This window comes from Myotis brandtii, unplaced genomic scaffold (assembly GCF_000412655.1).
Source record: "Myotis brandtii unplaced genomic scaffold, ASM41265v1 scaffold604, whole genome shotgun sequence".
In the NCBI taxonomy this organism is placed as follows: Eukaryota; Metazoa; Chordata; class Mammalia; order Chiroptera; family Vespertilionidae; genus Myotis; species Myotis brandtii.
In genome coordinates this window covers 148,285-165,944 of record NW_005370286.1, presented here as the reverse complement: position 1 = coordinate 165,944, position 17,660 = coordinate 148,285, and the positions used below count along the sequence as shown (strand labels likewise).

At 49.9% G+C, this 17,660-nt stretch overlaps 1 protein-coding gene across 1 annotated transcript in view; it reads right to left on the bottom strand.

Annotated features, from left to right (window-relative positions):
* The window catches only part of MGMT (O-6-methylguanine-DNA methyltransferase), a 149,215-nt gene extending 142,885 nt beyond the window's left edge, over positions 1-6,330 (bottom strand). Inside the window, exon 1 of the mRNA XM_014550610.1 lies at positions 6,253-6,330. The gene's annotated coding sequence lies outside the window, so the exon portion shown is untranslated. The remainder of the gene's footprint in view (positions 1-6,252) is intronic.
* Between the last annotated feature and the right edge of the window lie 11,330 nt (positions 6,331-17,660).

Genomic DNA, 17,660 nt, shown 5'->3' with positions numbered 1-17,660 from the left:
TGGGTTCCTCTCCAGAGCAGGGGCCTCCGTGTGGGGCGTACACCCACGCAAGCCGCTTCATCTCGCAGCATCGCCAGGACACCCCACACTAGCCTGCCTGCCATCACAGGGGAGGGGCAGGGCGGCCGTGCCCCCGTGGGAATGGGCCCGCCTCCCCAGAACAAGGTCTGGACATTTCGGAGGATGTCCAACAAGTTCCAATCTTCATCTGCTGAAAACCGACCATTGCTGTCAGCTCAGTTTTACAGTCCTCTGCCCCCAGCAAACCCCACTTGGTGAAATATGAGTCAGGGCTAAGACCCTACCCAACAAGTGTCCATTACAACTGCTGGCCATCACACCTCTAAGAACGAACACTGCGCGAGTCCCCATTTAAACCATAAAAACCAACACCTCTTAAAGGGTTTCATGTTCATCTAACAAACTTTCAATATATCTGTTTACAACAAAGGGAAGTAAGAATCATAACAAATCCTATGTAGTAAAAAGAGCCAATTCAAAGGTCAAGCAGGGAGGGAATGAGGGATATCTGTAACAATGTCAACAATAAAAAATAAAAATGTATATCTATAGATAAATAAAATGGGTTAGTGAAAAACAAACAAAAAAAACCCCACTTACTTCATAGAGAATGCTATGAAAGGAAATTATTATTCTTCACATAAAATAATGTTAGAGGACCCTCACTGTTTTATTTCTTCTCAACATGCAACATTGAGGTAGTTGAGAAATAAGCTAATTAACTGGTCCATGTCTTCTGAAAGAAAATTATTTCCTTTCTGTCTATTCCAGTCCCAGTGCCAACCCTGAGCGCCCAGCCACACTTCCCCGAGTCCTTAAAAGAACACTGCACACCACCTTCCTGCCAGGCCAGCAGGCGGAACACCCTCCTGCACAAACCAGATTCTGCCATCAGCCCCGTCTGCACCGGTGACCGCACCACCAGCACCGGGCTGGGCAGTCTGTTTGAAGGAACCGCACGGAAGGGAGCTACACGGACCACAGGAGCCCGCGGCTCTGTCCCAGAGGGAGTTGCAAACTCGGCAAGGGTGCAGGCCGGGATGAACGTGGATTCGCACTGCGGGTTCCGGGACAAACGCAGCCTTTAACGTGCACGCAGGTGACAGACACAGACGCATGCTGCATCGTGACGTGCTTGCCTGGGTCACAGCAGGTACACAGACCCCTCTGTCCACTGAGAGGGGCCGGGGAGATGGGACGGGAGGACGAGAAGCTCCGGAGGGCCCTCGTGGACCCCTCGCCGCTGGCAGACGGGCCTTAACCTTCTCAGTGAAAGTCCTCGGTGGCCTCGGGGACTCAGAACCATGACGCTACGTGTTTACCTCTGAGCCTCGTTGGCGTAGAGATGCGGGTAGGGGGAGGGGACGTGAGTTGTGGCTGGGACAGAAAAAGGTTAACTAGATCATAAATTAAGGTGAGTGTCAGCTGGCCAGCAGCTTTCTATCACATTACAGATCAGACGCAGAAACGTCTCCTCCTGCTTAAAATCAGAAGCCACGGAGGATATCCGCTCACAGCTTCTACCCTACAGCCTCTCCTGCCCCAAAGGAGGAGAGAGAAACGGGCACACGAGACCTCTATCCAAGAGCAGCCATCGGCAGAGGAGAGGTGTGGGCTGCGCACGAGTTTATCTACAACAGGCACAGCACCACCCTGGCGGGTATTTTTTCCAGAAGCGCCGAGACGCCGGGCATCGGAGTTATCCTGGACTCCGAGGTGGCCCAGGCTGCCGGGCAGAGAGCAGGGAGCGGCGCCCAGGCCAGGCCCCGCGGCGCAGATGGACGCAATGGCCGGGGACGGCCAGCGGTGTGCTGTTTAGACATTTTATAAAGGAAGTGAGAGATTGAAAGCATGTCCAGGAAAACAATACAAATGCAGATTTCACTGAACTGTTATGTGCCTTGAGCCCGGGTATTAGTCTTGTTCTAACGGTAGCCTCTCCCCTCACTGGGCGCTCGTCCGACTTCCACACACTGTGCAACGTACTTGCTTCTCCGCATCACAGGGAAGGGTGGATGGTGAGTCAGCAGTAGGACAGCAGCGCGGGGGTTGGGGGTGCGGGGGCTGGAGGAAGATTAGTGACAATGAAAATTCCAGACACTTGCACTTCCTTAAATATTTATAAAACGGCTTCCCGTTTGTAAGTCCACTTGATCCCAAAGAAGTAAATGATCCATTTTCTTTCCTTAGAAATAGTGAGGATCGAGTTAAGAGGGAGACTCCAAGCGGCCAGCAGCACACCGCACAGCCTCTATCGCAATGCCCGCGGAGTCGCACGTGCACGGTGAGCCTGCGGTGCCGCCCCCACCACGCAGACCTCCGGGGACTCACAGGGCAGCATCAATCTTGTCCGCGCCATCCTGCTGGACACGGGAGACCCCAAACTGTCCTGCGGGGGCTCTGGGAATGTCATTACATTCTCCGTGACCAGACGCAGGGCTGTTTCTGCAGGAACGCACAGCCCGGTGAAGCCCTGATGTCATTTTCACCACGTGAAGCTGCTCTGCCCAGAAAAAGGGGAGACGGATCCTGGCGGCAAGAGATAAGCCCGCGACAGACCCAATCCCATCCCCGCCTGACAGCGAAGCATGTCCGTGTTATCATTTCTCCCCTCCGACGATGTGATACGGGAGGTGAGGGTTATAGAGAATGGCTCCAGAATTTGGGAACGGGCCCGATGGAAAGAAATGAGAATTTCCTTTCTCTGCAGGCAGACAGGAACTTGCAAGTTCAGCGGGCCATCGATCACCTCTAGCAAGTCATCATCAGCGAGCGGAGCGCGGAGGGAGTGTCTTATCACTTGGCCTATAAAAGCTTCGGCTCCGTGGGGTAAAAACGCACTGAACTTTAATCAGCACTCCATTCTCACAAATAAAACCAAACACCCAATTACCAAGTGACTATTTATAGTTTCTAAAATAACTTAACCCAGTTTTACAAAGCGGATATTTTAAGATTCGTAGAAAACTCCTGCCCGAAGCCAGCATTACAGACTACATTTATTTGGCCTCGGCCCAGAGGATCAAGAGATCTGTAAGCCTCAGTTATGTTATTTGTACCACAAAATCAACAAGAAATTAGTTTTATTTACAAACAATTACTGGTCACAGGAAACTGAACCATAAATTTAAGCTGTTAATTCTGTCAAAACGCCAAACCCTGGTAAATGGAGCACCGGAGAGGTGACAGGGTCTGGGTGTGCTGTCACCATGTCCGAGTCACTTCAATGGTTTTGCAACACAAGATAATTTCCAACAAGTCCTTCGCTCTTCTCTAATTCGGCCCACTTCATAGTCTCAGTGTCCTGTTCAGGCAAATTCCTCTCCTGTGGAGCTCATGTCCGTATTGACACAGCACAGAGAGGGCGTGGTGTGTAATGTGTTCACACACAAAGAAAATCTAACGCTCAAAGCCCTGGTGATAAATAAATACAAATAAAAGCAAAGAAAACCAAATGTTGAAGCAGAAAGAACTCTAAAGCCCACTCAGTACCCTAAGCAAACAGCCCGCCCAGACCAGCATCATCCAACAGTCACATGGAGTTACCTGATTACATTTAACTGAATCAGGACGTAGTAGAATTAAAAATTCAGTTACCAAGTTGCACTCCTCACATTTCAAGTGCCAAGCAGCCGTGTGTGTCTAGGGGCGACCCTACTGGGCAGCACAGACACAGAACATGTCTATCCTTGCCACAGGTTATGCTGACAGCGTTTCCCTGTAGGTCTCAGGGAAACGAGACCCAGGAAGTCGGGGGACGTCACTGATCAACCAGGAGCCCGGCCACAAAGCAACCAAAGCAAGTGGTTGGTCCTTGAGCCTGTCAGTCACTTCTGCCCAACATAAGCCTAAGCTTCACGGTCAGGGCCTTGTCTAGCCAATTGATGTACCCTGAAACATATGCCCAAACACACCCCACCCAGGAGCCTGACGAACAGCAGGTAGATGATGCTTTGAAAGAGCGAGCACCTGAGTAAATGACCATAACACCACGGTGACCCGAGATCAGAGACACATCCCAGAACCGAGGCAGCTGAACGGCTGTTAACAATTTCTACCTAAGACTTCGGAAGTCTTCCCAACCTAGTTTAGTTCTCAAAAACACTGCATTAAGCATCTCTATGCACAACATTTTAATTAATTCTTTGGGACAGATCCTCAGATATGAAATTGCCCTAAATTTCTACGATGGAAGAATGTTACCTCTTGGAGGAGGACACCACACTGTCTCTAGGCCCAATGTCAGCAAAGATTTCAATAAGCACTTGGGACAAGGTTAGGTGAAGAAGCCAAACACAAAATTCTGATTATTCCAGGCGTAGAAGTTATTGCCCTACATGTGTGAGTGTGTGTGTGTGTGTGTGTGTGTGCGCGCGCACACACACGTGCATGCGTGTGCCTGTACCACACAATCAAGAGAAGGGAAAAACAGAAAATACAGGCAGAAAAATGTGTGTCCAAGACACTGATGTTAGCAGACAAGAACTTTAAAATAATTATGATTTGTTTAAAAATAAGAGGAAAAGATAGACAAAATGAATGAGACAGAGGAGAATGTTAAATACAGAATTGAAATACATACATATTAAAATATGAAATGGCCATCCTAGTACAAAAACCACAAAATTTGAAATTCAGGACTCACTAGATAAGATTTATAGGACAAAGCAGAAAACAGGAGTTGTGACCCAAGAGACAGAGCAACAGAAAATATCCAAACTGTGGCACAGGAAGAGAGAAGGAATGGAAAAAAACAAGAGCATTAAAGCTCTGAGGGTCCGTCACCAGGACTACCCTCCCCCCAATTAGTCAGTCCAACCAGGGAAGGGGAGTGGGTAAGAAGAGCAATAATATAAAGAAATAAGTCCAGAATTTCCCGAAACAAGTCACATATATTAACCAGAGAGCTAGCTTTAAATCTAAGACACAATAGACTAAATTTGGTTCCTAAATACTACAAAAATAGGGAAACATCTCGTGAGACAGAACAAATTAAAAAGGAGAGAAAGTAAAAATAAACTGTACAAGGAATGAAAATAGGGAATATAATTAGAGATTTAAAACATAATGAGAAAACTAAGAACAATTTTCCACCTCAAAAAACTGAAAACCTGGCTTAATATAATTAACCTAACTAGAGCTTAAAAAATAAATAACTTGATAACTACAAGAGCAATTAAATCAACAGTTTAAAAAGTCTCCCACAAATACCAGGTTATATAATATACACAAAATCTACTAAATGTTCAAAGAAAAGATCAATTTAATATAAATTCTTATAGAGAACATAAAATAGAGAATGCTCAACCTATTCCATGAAGTCAGTTTATTTTTGAAACTCAAATCAGACAAGGACTCTATGAGAAAGGAAAAAAAAAATAGGCCAATCTCATTCATAAGCACAGTTGAAAAAAATCCTAAACCAAAAAAACCAGGAAGCCTAGTCCAACAGCTGTTTAGAAGATAGTGCTTAGTGACCCAGTAAGGTTCAACCCAGAATTCAAAAAAGATTTAACATTAATAAATCTATGAGTATTTATCCACATTAACAGGCATGGGTGAGGGGATCACATCAATTTCAATTGATGCAGAAAAATCATTTAATAAAGTTCAAAGGCCATTAATGACTTTAAAATTTTTCTCAAACAACCAGAAGAGAACTTTCCACCAAAAGCCCACAGCAAGCATTGTTTCGGGTAGTGAAACATCAGCATCTTTCTTTTTAAAATAAGTAAACAAGGTAAGTATATTAATTATCACCACATCTGCACTGAACATGGTGCTGGGCGTCCTAGCCAGCACAACATGCTCAGTAAAATAAATAAATGATTACCAGAGTAGAGGAAAAGAAGCAAACTTCTCATTCATAGGTGATGTGATTGTGTACATCGAGCATGTCAAACTCACAGCCCGCGTGCCGCATGCCTCATTTATTTGGCCTGTGATAGCCTTTGAGTTTGACATGCTTGGTGTACATAGAAAATCAAAGAATATACACAGAGTATGTTAAAATCAGAGTGAGAATTAAGCAAGGAACTAGATAGAAGAGGAGCACACAAAAAGTCAACAGCATTTTCTATACTAATCAAAAAGAAATCCGAACCCTAAAACAGACACCATAGTCAGGGCCCGGAGGCAACATTACATTAAAAAATGATTAACGCTGAGAGACTACAAAGGACCTAAGTAAGTATATGTAGAGAGCATATTCTTGAAGAGGAAGAGTCATACTATCAAAATGTCATTCTCTCAGACCCTGGCTGGGTCACTCAGTTAGAGCGTCAAATCCTGATATCCAAGGTTGCAGGTCCAATCCCAGTCAGGGCGCATACAGGAACCAACCAATCTATAATAATAAAAGTGTAATATGCTAATTAGACCCAACATCCATCTGGACAACCTTCCGGACAAAAGCTGGGGCTGGGAGGAAGCCCGGGTCCCGGTGCCAGAGGGAAGCCGGTGCTGGCGGCCAGGGGAATGAAGGCCTACTCTTGAACGAATTTCATGCATCAGGCCTCTAGTGAATGCATAAATAAGTGGAACAACAAGTCTCCTTCCCTCCCTCCCTCCTTCTCCTCCCTTTCAAATCAATAAATGAAAATTTTTTTTAAATATGTCATTCTCTTCACATCCATCTATAGATCCAAGTGCCTCCAATCAAAACACAAAGGCCTTTCCCAAGAATTTGACAAGCAGATTCTGAAATCTGTTATGACCGCAATGTGAGGACTTACCCCCGATGTTAAAAGTGGCCTACAGCTATGGTAATTAGTACAGTGCAGTATTATTACAGAAACAGAACCATAAAGCAAAAGAATCATAATTCAATTATGTTCGACTGTATGAAAATTAACAACTCCTGTCCATCTAAGACTATAAAGGAAAAGAAAAAGTAAGCCACCAGCTGGGACATCCTTGAAGCCTGTATAACTGACCAAGGAATAGGATCCAGAATATACAAATACTGCTATAAAGCAGCAAGAAATGGACCACCCAGTAGAAATACAGGCTTATGCACAGGCATTTTGCAGATGAGGAATCACGAATAGCAACATGAAAAGGTGCTCAACCTCCTTGGTAATCAGAGAACTGCATGTTAAGACCATAAGGAGACACTATCTACCCAAAGGTTGGCCACTGGTAAGTAATTCCAAGTCTTGGTAAGCATACCCATCAACCCCCAGGAGCCTCATCTGCTTCCACCGTTTTTACTAAACGGTATTGTCTTGTAACACGAACGCCGACAGTGCAATGACTGTGCCCCAAGTGTGAATACCCCCAGGAGAAACTGTGACGAGTGTGCACAGGAGCAGCGTACAGAGCGATCACAGATGCAGGGGTGACAGCCAAAGCCGGGGACAATTCAAGTGCCAGCGACAGGAGGACAGAGAAGTGCCAACACCAGGAGTGTATAGCCATACGATGACATGCTGTGATGTACAATGAGCTCCATGCAGCAACGCGGGCGAAATTCGGAAACTTCATTCTGAGGAAGAAACCCTGTCTCAGGATACCAGACAGCATAATGTCCTGTTAGAGCTCCCAACAAGCCCCGCTAAAGGAGATCCTGTGAGGAGCAGGTAGATGGTCAAGCCAGACACCACGGAAAAGCAAGAGAATGATAAACAGAAAATGAGGGCACACACAGGTGAAGTCCACGGGACTGCTGATGGGAATGTCTTACGGCTGTGCTAAGTTGACAGGGGGCCTTGATCATCATTTTATTTTATAATTTACCCATAACTCATATGCTTTAGTGTGCATCAAACAACATGATTTTAAAAAGAAAGAAAGGAGTGACAGAGAGAAAAGAAGGGAGAAGAAAAAGGAGAAACTGCATCAGGAAAATAGGGAAGACCAAGTTAACACAGTAAATACCACTGAGGTGGAATTCCATCAGGAGGAACACTGACGTAGCCTGCACATGTCACGTGACGACTGGGAAACAGCCACGGAACTGTACCAGGGGCTGAGTCTTACGCTGAGAGAAACTTTCAAAACTTCAAGCCATCATCTGAGATTGAAAAAGGGGTTGGTCTCACCACCATACCGTGTGTGGATAAACCTTTACATGTAAACCAAGACCTTGTAGGTTAAAGCATGTGCCTGTGTATTTCCTCAGCACCTCGAGACGTGGTGCCACTGAAGGAATGTGGGCATTTCCATACAACAAAAGTCACACCGCTCACGTGGAAGCATCTGGGGACCAGCACGGCATTTACGGCCATCTGCATCCCTTACACGCCCGTGGACACCCGTGAGAGGCATCCGCATGACCATGGACACCCATTCTCATTTCCTCAGGTGTGTGCATGGCGGTGGGATATGTACCACACCCATCACCCCCTCCGGAGCACCACTGGAGGCACATGAGGGTCCCTGTTGGCCGTAAGAAGAAAAGACCCATTTTCCCATCTTTTAAATGCTTCCCACCACTTCTGCCTCTTCCACCACTGGTACAAACTTCTCCACAAAAATCTGATTAAATCTCTCTAGACTTCCCCACAAAGCTCCACCAGAGAATTTATCACTATTTCTGCTTAGAGTTGGAAACGAGAAAAACAAAAAAAAACAAAGAACAAGGCAGTGTATGAATCCAATTCCATATGAAAACATTTAAAATACATTAGATTTTTGGTCAAGATGAAAGACACACACAAAAAATCTACCAATCTATTCTAATTGGGTTCCCATGGTAACTGTACAATTGGGTTTTTCAATATAACATCCCTAAGGCCCCATGCACACTTGTAAAATAGACTTCAAACAGCCTGGGTTGTTTTCCCATTACAGCACTCCCAGGAAGATCAATTACGACACCCCCCTGCCCTGGCCATTAGTGGCAGGAGGCGTTAGCACCACTGGCCGTATTAGCAGCAGTCACAGAAGGAAACACCACATATCATGATAATTATATCAAACGAATCATACACTTCAGAGCCATCCAACCTGTTCTGGGTAATAAACTGGTCCTGGTGCTGTCACAGAATCACACGGAGGAGAGGGGTGGACTCGAGCCCCACCGCACGCCACACCGGCGTGCCTCTCATCGATTCCAGGGGTACACAGAATCAATCATTAATAATTACATTATGAGATGACCCTCAAGGTTAATCATATTCTTAGAGACTCTCGCTATGGAATTAAACAACAAACATAGCCGTGCTGGTAAATAAATAAGTAAAACGGGACTGAGAATGCAAATCCGCCTTTTCAATATTAATGGCACGCTGGGGACCCAAGCTGCTCCTGCACTGCCCAGTCTCCCTGCCACAGGTGGGCCCGAGGCAGGTCCCAGGGCCCCGGTGCTGTGGGCACAGAGGGCGGCAGGAATGGCAACATCCTTAGGTAAAGTTAACAAGCTACGTGTCTACAACAATCCTAGGAATCCCTACACGCCTGATGCGTGCCACGGGCCTGCTGACCCGGAGTCTGGGCAGAGGTGAATGCAGCACCCTCCTACTTCCAGATGCCCCCCGTCACCGCCACGGATGTAATGCAGGCCAGTTTGGGACAAACGCGGGCCAGCAGCTGGCCGTGAGAAATGTCTAGGCCCCCAACTCAACGGAGACCTCCAGAAGTTCTCAGACATCTGAGCATGAAAAGCAGCAAACGGCACGGTCCTTAGGGCTCTAGTTGGTGTCCAGTGAGATGACCACAAGCCGCTCCTTGGTCCAGGCAGGAAAGCGACTGAACTGACAGCCCTTGAGAAAAAAGCCAACCAATGAAACATCCCAACCCAAACGTCTAGACTGGCTCCCTAGCCCCTGCCTGAGCTCCAGTCCTACGCTGGTCTCTCCTCTCACCTCGCCTTTTCCCATCAGGCCTGGGTGCACTAGAGCACGTCCGCTGGCTCCAGAAAAGCACCGGCCTGGCCTGTCCAGGGCCCTCTAGGAGTCTCTTGCCTGGCCTGCTGCCTCCCTTTCCTGCGACCCTGGGGCCAATGACTCGGCTTGCTGCTCAGAGAGTCCTCAGCAAGTTGTGTGTGGCAGCCTTCGCTGGGCCTCCCATCCGGTACAAGCGCCCACCAGGCCCTGGAGAGCTTCTAGCGGGGGCTTCCTGCAGCGAGAGATGGAGGCGCACAAGTAGAGCGGAAACTCGGTGGGAGCGGGATGGGCCCCCGGGGAGGGGACATTCTAGGACTGGAGAGGCTGCTGGAGGAGCTGAGAAGCGGGAGGACTGGGAGAGACACCGGGGCGGAGAGCTGATGTGGGCTCCCCATGGAGGTGAGGGGCTCCGAGAAGGCCCCTCCCCACTCACTCGCAGAGCACAGCACGATGCACAGGCTTCTAGAGAACGTGCGGACGGAGGTGGGGAATGAGCTGAAGCGGAGTCAGGAGTCAGGAGTCTCTGAGGCTCATTCCATCTGGGACCTGGCGGGTAGAAGGTTTCCCTGGAGCAGTTCTAGACCCGGCCTTCAGTGGAAGGAGGGCTGACTTGGTCCCTCACCCATGTCCCGGGTGCCCCGTGTCCACGTCCGGGGCTCCCTGTGATGCACCGTGTGCTGGCTCGCAGCCCGTTTGGTCGGGAGCAGGTTAGCGTCCCCAGGAGGCTTGTCCAGTGCCCTCAGGGGCAGAGGCAGGAAGCGGCTGCACGGACAAGCGAGGCCAAAGCAACTGAGGCCACTGAGGCTGCAGCCGGCAGCTTCCTCCCGGCGGCGGAGGGTATGAGATGTGAAGACTCACAGTCTAAATCGAGAGGCCACGTGCACTTTGCTCTGTACCCCAAGGGGCAGCCCCAAGTCTGAGAGGTGAACGGAGGTGGCCTGGCCCAACGCGGAGAACGTGCCCCTGCCCAGCGGCTTCCAGAAGGTGACCCTGCAGAAAGGTAAAGGCCTGCAGCCGGGTCACACAGAATCAAGTGCAGGTGCTAGCGAGCACCCAGCAGCCAACACGGATCAGGAACGCGCAGCCGTGATCCGGGTTCCCCACGCGTCATCGGGAGTTTCCACGGGATCGAGAGGCACACGCTTCAATGCGGAAACTACTAGAACACTTCTTTAGGGCAACAGAAAAGAGTATTTATTTAACCTCCCGGAATCCATCCTGTTTTAGTTGCTGTGATACTCAATGGACAGGAGTAAACGCATATTGGGCCCAAAGAAGAAATCTCAACACACAGAGGAGAAAAGTCGCCGAGGAAACGAGAAGCATGACCTTTGCGGGCCTCTCTGGGGGGACAAGCAGAGCAGGGAAGGCCACGAGCCCAGCAAGGTGACCTCAGTCCAGAGGGAAATGAAACAAGACTTCGGGAGATGCTCTAATCACACCAGCGGCAGAAATAAACAAACTATTTAAGAGTTAAGAGGAAGTCTTTGAGCCTATACTTTTGTAGGGAATAAAACCCTCAACTAATTATGACTCAATCTCCTGTGGATTCAAGCTAACAGTAGGGGGACAGTGAGGTGTCACGGAGGTCCCTGGAATCAGAGTGTCTGGGTAACAAGGCCCCCCGGCCCCCCGGGCCCTGTTTTAGCATCTAAAGGCCCACGTCCGGGTAAACTGCTGGCACCATGGTGGACAAGAACGTGGACGATGGTGTGGGAACGCGGCCATCAGCAAACATGCCTGGAGCTCAGCGCATCCATCTGCCTCGACAGCCCCTCTGATGATAAGACAAGGCTGACAGAAACAAATTCTTCTGCACAATAAAGAATAGCACACCTGGGCTTTCCCTGGGATAGCTGGCTAAACTCAGTAACTTTGGGAAATACATCATTTCTTTTCTTCGCCCAGCCTTCTGGGAAGTCCCGCCGGAGTGTGAACGCCTCACTCCTAAGAGCAGCTGCAAACACTGAGGACACCTCGATTAGGTGCGGAGCTACGGACACCATCCGCATCCTCCTCCGAATCCGTCGTCCCACACCCGCACGCCCTTGAGCTAGGTGACAGGGTCAGGACACCGGGACTTGGAAGCTCACTTCTCGGGACCTTCGCCGAGTCTGGCTTTGACCACCGCTGGAGTGTACAAAGGTCTGCAAAGCCGGCGGCCTCCACGTGCCTTTTCCTTGACCCCAGTCCAGGTCCGTGGGGACTCCTGCCAACACCAGACCATGACCACCCACCCCCATTCGGCTGGCACTCAGGATGCTCCACCTCCTTCCTCTGGCACCCACCCTCACCGAGCCCCGCCCCCCTCAAACAAGGAGGGGTGTACACGAACACTTTCCATGAAGGGCAAGGCCACAGGTCCGGTCTCGCGCCACCGAGGCCTCACGCCACCACGGCCTCACTGCGCCCAGCCCTCCACTGGAGTGGCCTGTCCTCAGCACCCTTAAGCAGGGCCCCTGTGGGGGCACTGCTCTCCCCAAGAAGCCAAGGATGATGCCTGGTCACACTGGTGTTAGAAAATGTCCCGGACACAGGTCTGCATTTATCTTTGCCACATCTCGCCCCAGAAGGACCTCCAGCAGCTTCCCGTGTCACCGTTACAGGCAGCCTGCATGACGGGTGGTTAAAAGCCTGCACGAGGTTACAAACCACCTGGCTGGGCTCAGAGCCCTCCCCCTGCCCCCGTGGGCCATGCAGGCCACTCACCCTACCAGGGCCAGTCTCTGCCCAGGCTGAACCGAGATGCTAACGGTGCCTATGTCGTCGGGGGGCGGAGGGTGAGGACGTGGTAAGTCGGTCTGTGAAAGCACCCAGCACAGGAAGCCTTCAGTGAGTGTTACTATGAGCAATGTCATTATCACACCGGCCAGAATCTTCTGGAGCTTGAGTAACTCTACCAGGCCCAACCATGATATGAAGGTAAAGAGATACCCCCACATAACAACCATTGACACACACACACACACACACACACACACAACTATCGTAGAGGTTCTAGTCTTGACAAAGCCTACTTGATGGACCACGCAGCCCCCACTCGGTGGTGTGAGCAGTCACACATGGGGAAATACTGTCAGCACGCGGTGTCACTGCTGGTTCGTGGCCACTGCCAGTGTCAGATTTTGTGTGTGGTCCTTTGGGAAGTTCTTTCGATTTAACGGGCGGTTAATGTCAAGCCTTCCAGAGGCAGGGGCTGGGGGCTGTCAGCGACTGGCAGTGCCCACTGGGAAATGCGCACAAAGCCCACTTGCCGGTTCTAGGCCCAGGCCCCGTAAGCTTGTCAGCGGGCTGGCATACCTGAGCGCTCGGAACAGTGCCACCTGAGCGGAAAGCACGCTGGCAGCTCTCAGTAATGTCCATTGTACAAAACAGACACCGCAGAGAAACCACTTCCTTAGACACAAAGGGTATTTTAGAAACCCAGCAAGTTAGCACTGAGCTACGTCATGCTCCGGACCAAACAGAGGTCCGTGAGCCCCTGGAATCAGACACGAGGTGGACAGCAGTAGCCGGGACCCCATCTCTACTCCTCCTGCCTCCACCAAACAGTTTTGTGACTCTGAACTAACTGATGATTATTCAGGACTCGCCCTGTGCCGAGTCTGGTATGATCCCCAAATGTGATCCCTCCCAGGAGTCCACAACAGCTTATGAATGGTAGTGTCATCTGTCTCATTTTTGGAGAAACCAAGGCCTGGAAATATTAAGTGACTTTACTCAAGGTCACAGATAGTAACTAGTGGAACCAGGTTCAAACTTAAGCTCTGTTCCCAGAGCCTGCACTCTTAACCCCGTGTATACTGTCCCAAATGAGGGTGTGGGTTATGTGTAAATCTGTAAAATGATGCCGACGGGACTGGAGGGAAACAAGGATGTTGATTGGACCAAAGGGAGACAAGATGCTGACTGAACTGGAGGGAGACAAGGATGCTGATCGGACCAGAGGGAAACAAGGATGCTGATTGGACCAGAGGGAGACAAGGATGCTGATTGGACCAGAGGGAGACAAGATGCTGACTGAACTGGAGGGAGACAAGGATGCTGATTGGACCAGAGGGAAACAAGGATGTTGATTGGACCAGAGGGAGACAAAGATGCTGACTGAACTGGAAGGAGACAAGGATGCTGACTGGACTGGAGGGAAACAAGGATTCTGATTGGTTCCTCACCTTTTTCCAATTATAATTTCATCCTTTTTACAGGACTGTGATTCCAAATTAAGATTTCTATCAGACAGTAATTCATACATCAGAAACTATTCATTTCTTATTCCACATGCTTATACTTGTCCAGGTAGACAGAATACGTAAGTATGATCACCTCCATCCAACAGACGAGGCAGCTGGGGGTTTAACAGTTGCCCAAAGTCACCCAACTAGGAAATGGCATCTCCCCTCACACCTCCGGCTCTTATACACTAAAAACTCAACTCAGTCCCACAAAAGCGCATTCAGGTGTGTAGCTGGACGTTAACCCTCACCTCAGACCATGCTAATGCGTCTGCCCAGAGCGAGAGAGAAAAGGGAAGATGGGGGTGAGATCCGATGTGGCTGTCCAGGCCTAACCTGCGTTTGCCAACCTCACGCCCAAGTTTTGGTAACATCTGCCTCTTCTGTCAGAACCACAAGCCCAGAAACCGTAACGCTGTGATAACATGTTCGGCTGGCAATTTGAAGAGATTCACACGTCCCCGAGGAGTTACAAAACCACGCACCTAGATCCACAGGCACCTGAGAACGCCGCCTGCGAATGGATGCCTCTGGAAGGGGAGCTGGGGCCCGTCGGGTGGAGAGCACTACTTCCGGGCCACTCTAGGCTCCCTGCAGGTGCTCCAACATTAGGGCTTGCTAGACCCTCCTGGGGAGGTGGCAGAGATTCGGGCCCCCAGCTCCTGATCCGGCAGGTCTGCCAATAACCTACGTTTTCCAGCAGCGCCCTGGCAATTCTGATGCCAGCAGGGCATGGACGCCGCTCCCCTATGCTCATGGCCACACCACTCTGAGGAGAGCGACAGGTCCCCCGTTCCAGGGGTGGCTCTCACGAATGACACCAGAGACGGTCAACATCTGAAAGTGGTCCCTACGTTCAGTCCTTCTGACTGGGGAGTCAACTGTAGCTAAAAGTTTTCAAAGAAATGACAAATACCTACCACGTATTTATCGCATTTCCACATTGAAATGTCCAGTCCCTTTTGTTGCCTGAGACTCAGCTCCCCCTCTTCCCCCATCTCCATACCTCTGAGCAGGCGGTGCCGGAATTGCCCAATCTGTCCATAAGGCAAGAGTTGCTTAAACTACTATCCATACGACTCAATTTGTCAGTAAAAACTGCCACCAGCGCTGTGCTTGCAGAAAAATGCCCATAAATGCATTATTGCGACGGGCAGATCGATGTCTATCATAAAAACAAATAGATTTAACAAGAGCCTGCTTTTCCGAGCGATGCCATTGGTGGGCTGCCCATTCCGGCTGGCCCTGGACTTCTGGGAATGGGCCATAGCGCCGGGGTTGGATACTCCGCTGACTTCACAAGTGATACGGGCAGGAAATTATTCTAACAAGAAAATTTTCCAAGTAGTAAAGTGAACACAGTAGGCACTGAGCGCTCTCTCACAGTTCCTTTCGCGGTGACACAGGTACACACACGAAAACAAACGCGACAGCCGTCAGAAAACGTGTCTGTCGAATCTGTAACTGGTTTTACCGCAGGTGCATCACAGGCTACAGGAGTTTCTCCCAGGTGGGCGGGAGGGGACAGGAGGCCTCCACCCTCCCTGGAGACGCCCACTCCTCTGGAAAGCCCCCAATCTAAAAGAAAGCAACTTGTGGTACAAAAAAACAAACAAACACCCCACAAATTTCAGCATTGCACCCATGGGCGAGGGCGTGACCGCTGTGCCTGGGGCCCCGGGGCCAGACGATTGAGCTGTTTGCCTGGAGCAGACAGGAGGGTGGCTGCCCCAGACTGGAGTCACTTCCAGGGACCGTGCACTTTGGCAAGACACTGCTTGTGACAGATTTACGCGTGAGCCAGAGCAGCCCAGACCACTCGGATCCCTTCAAAGGTTACAAAAGGTCACAAAAATGATTCATTCCTCTTCTTAGACAGTTCACTTTAACAGCCATATAAAGGAGCAGTTACTCACTGTTTTCCATATATTCATTATGCGGTTTCCCCAAACCCTACGGCCCTCCTATAGAAGCTTTCTATCACCGTTGACTTTCCTAAGTCAAAAGAAAACTAGGCTCTTTCTTTCCACTGACCAACAGATACGGGGCAGTTACCCGAACGTCGCAGAACATACATCCCGCAGGATTTTGTCTACAACACTGAGTCTCCCTGTGCCCAGACAGGCCTCCACAACTAGCAGAATGGGGACAACGATCAACCAAGGGAACTAGCCTCCTGAATGCACCCCTTGCAGATTAACCACACACACTCACTTCACACCAAGAACGGGGCGTGGGGTGGCTCATTTATCGTGCGTATACATGAAAACACTGGTACATGGTCCACGCTCACTCAATGGTAATACTGTAGTTTATGTGTATGACTGTATCATCTTTCAGGTTGTCTTTAAATCATATTCTATGATAACACCCCATCTCTTTCAGAAAGTAGCTGAGTCAGAAGCTCCCATCTCCGTAAACAGGGTCAGGGGGAACTGTGACAGAGGCCCACGGAGCACAGGGCCTTCCAGAGCCCAGAGCCCAATGTGCCCACCTGGAGTGAGCAGACACACTCACAGGAAGTCGGGACCCTCGGGGTTCGTGCACTTAGAGGAGGAAGTCTACGCCAGGCAAGGGCGTCGGGCGGGGCATCTCTTTCAGAAAGTAGCTGAGTCAGAAGCTCCCATCCCCGTAAACAGGGTCGGGGGGACTGTGACAGAGGCCCACGGAGCTCAGGGCCTTCCAGAGCCCAGAGCCCAATGTGCCCAGCTGGAGTGAGCAGAGACACACTCACAGGAAGTCGGGACCCTCAGGGTTTGTGCACTTAGAAGAGGAAGTCTCCGCCAGACAAGGGCGTCGGGCGGGGTCAGAGTGACGTGTGAAGATGACCTGACAGGTGGTAGCAGACGACCACAGGAAAGAGTTCAGAAAGTGTGCTTCTGCTTCCTTTTCTTTTCTACGAAGGAGAAAAGACCCGCAACTGGAAAAGGGCATCGGTGCCCCCAAAAGGAAGTTGGAACAGGACAATCTGGGTGGTTTGAATCACTGGCTTCTAAATATCCTCTGTACAGTAAGAGAAAGGAAACGTAGTGCGGTAAGTGTATATTATTAAGAAACACTGAGGACAGTACACTGTGCTGGGTTCCTGAGAAAAAGGCTGGAGGAGAAACGGCGGGAACGCCCACAAGGCCGGTTCTTCTGCAGGCCTGGCCTCCCTCCTTCCGTCTGCAGGACGGACAGGCGTGCGGGGAACCTGGGACAGGGGCCCAAGTGGAAGACCAGGCCCATGAGGTCAGTCAGGCCCAAAACAGAGAGAACAAGGAAGGTCTGAGGATCCCAGCAGCGGAACAGGAGCAGCGAGGCGCTACCTGGGTCTGCTCTGCTGGGTTCTGCAGGCCTTTTAACACAGTGTCTAATGCAGCGGTTCTCAACCTGTGGGTCGTGACCCCTTTGGGGTCGAACGACCCTCTCACAGGGGTGGCCTAAGACCATCGGAAAACACATATGTAATTACGTACTGTTTTTGTGAATAATCACTATGCTTTAATTATGTTCAATTTGTAACAATGAAAGTACATCCTGCATATCAGATATTTACATGACGATTCATAACAGTAGCAAAATTACAGTTATGAAGTAG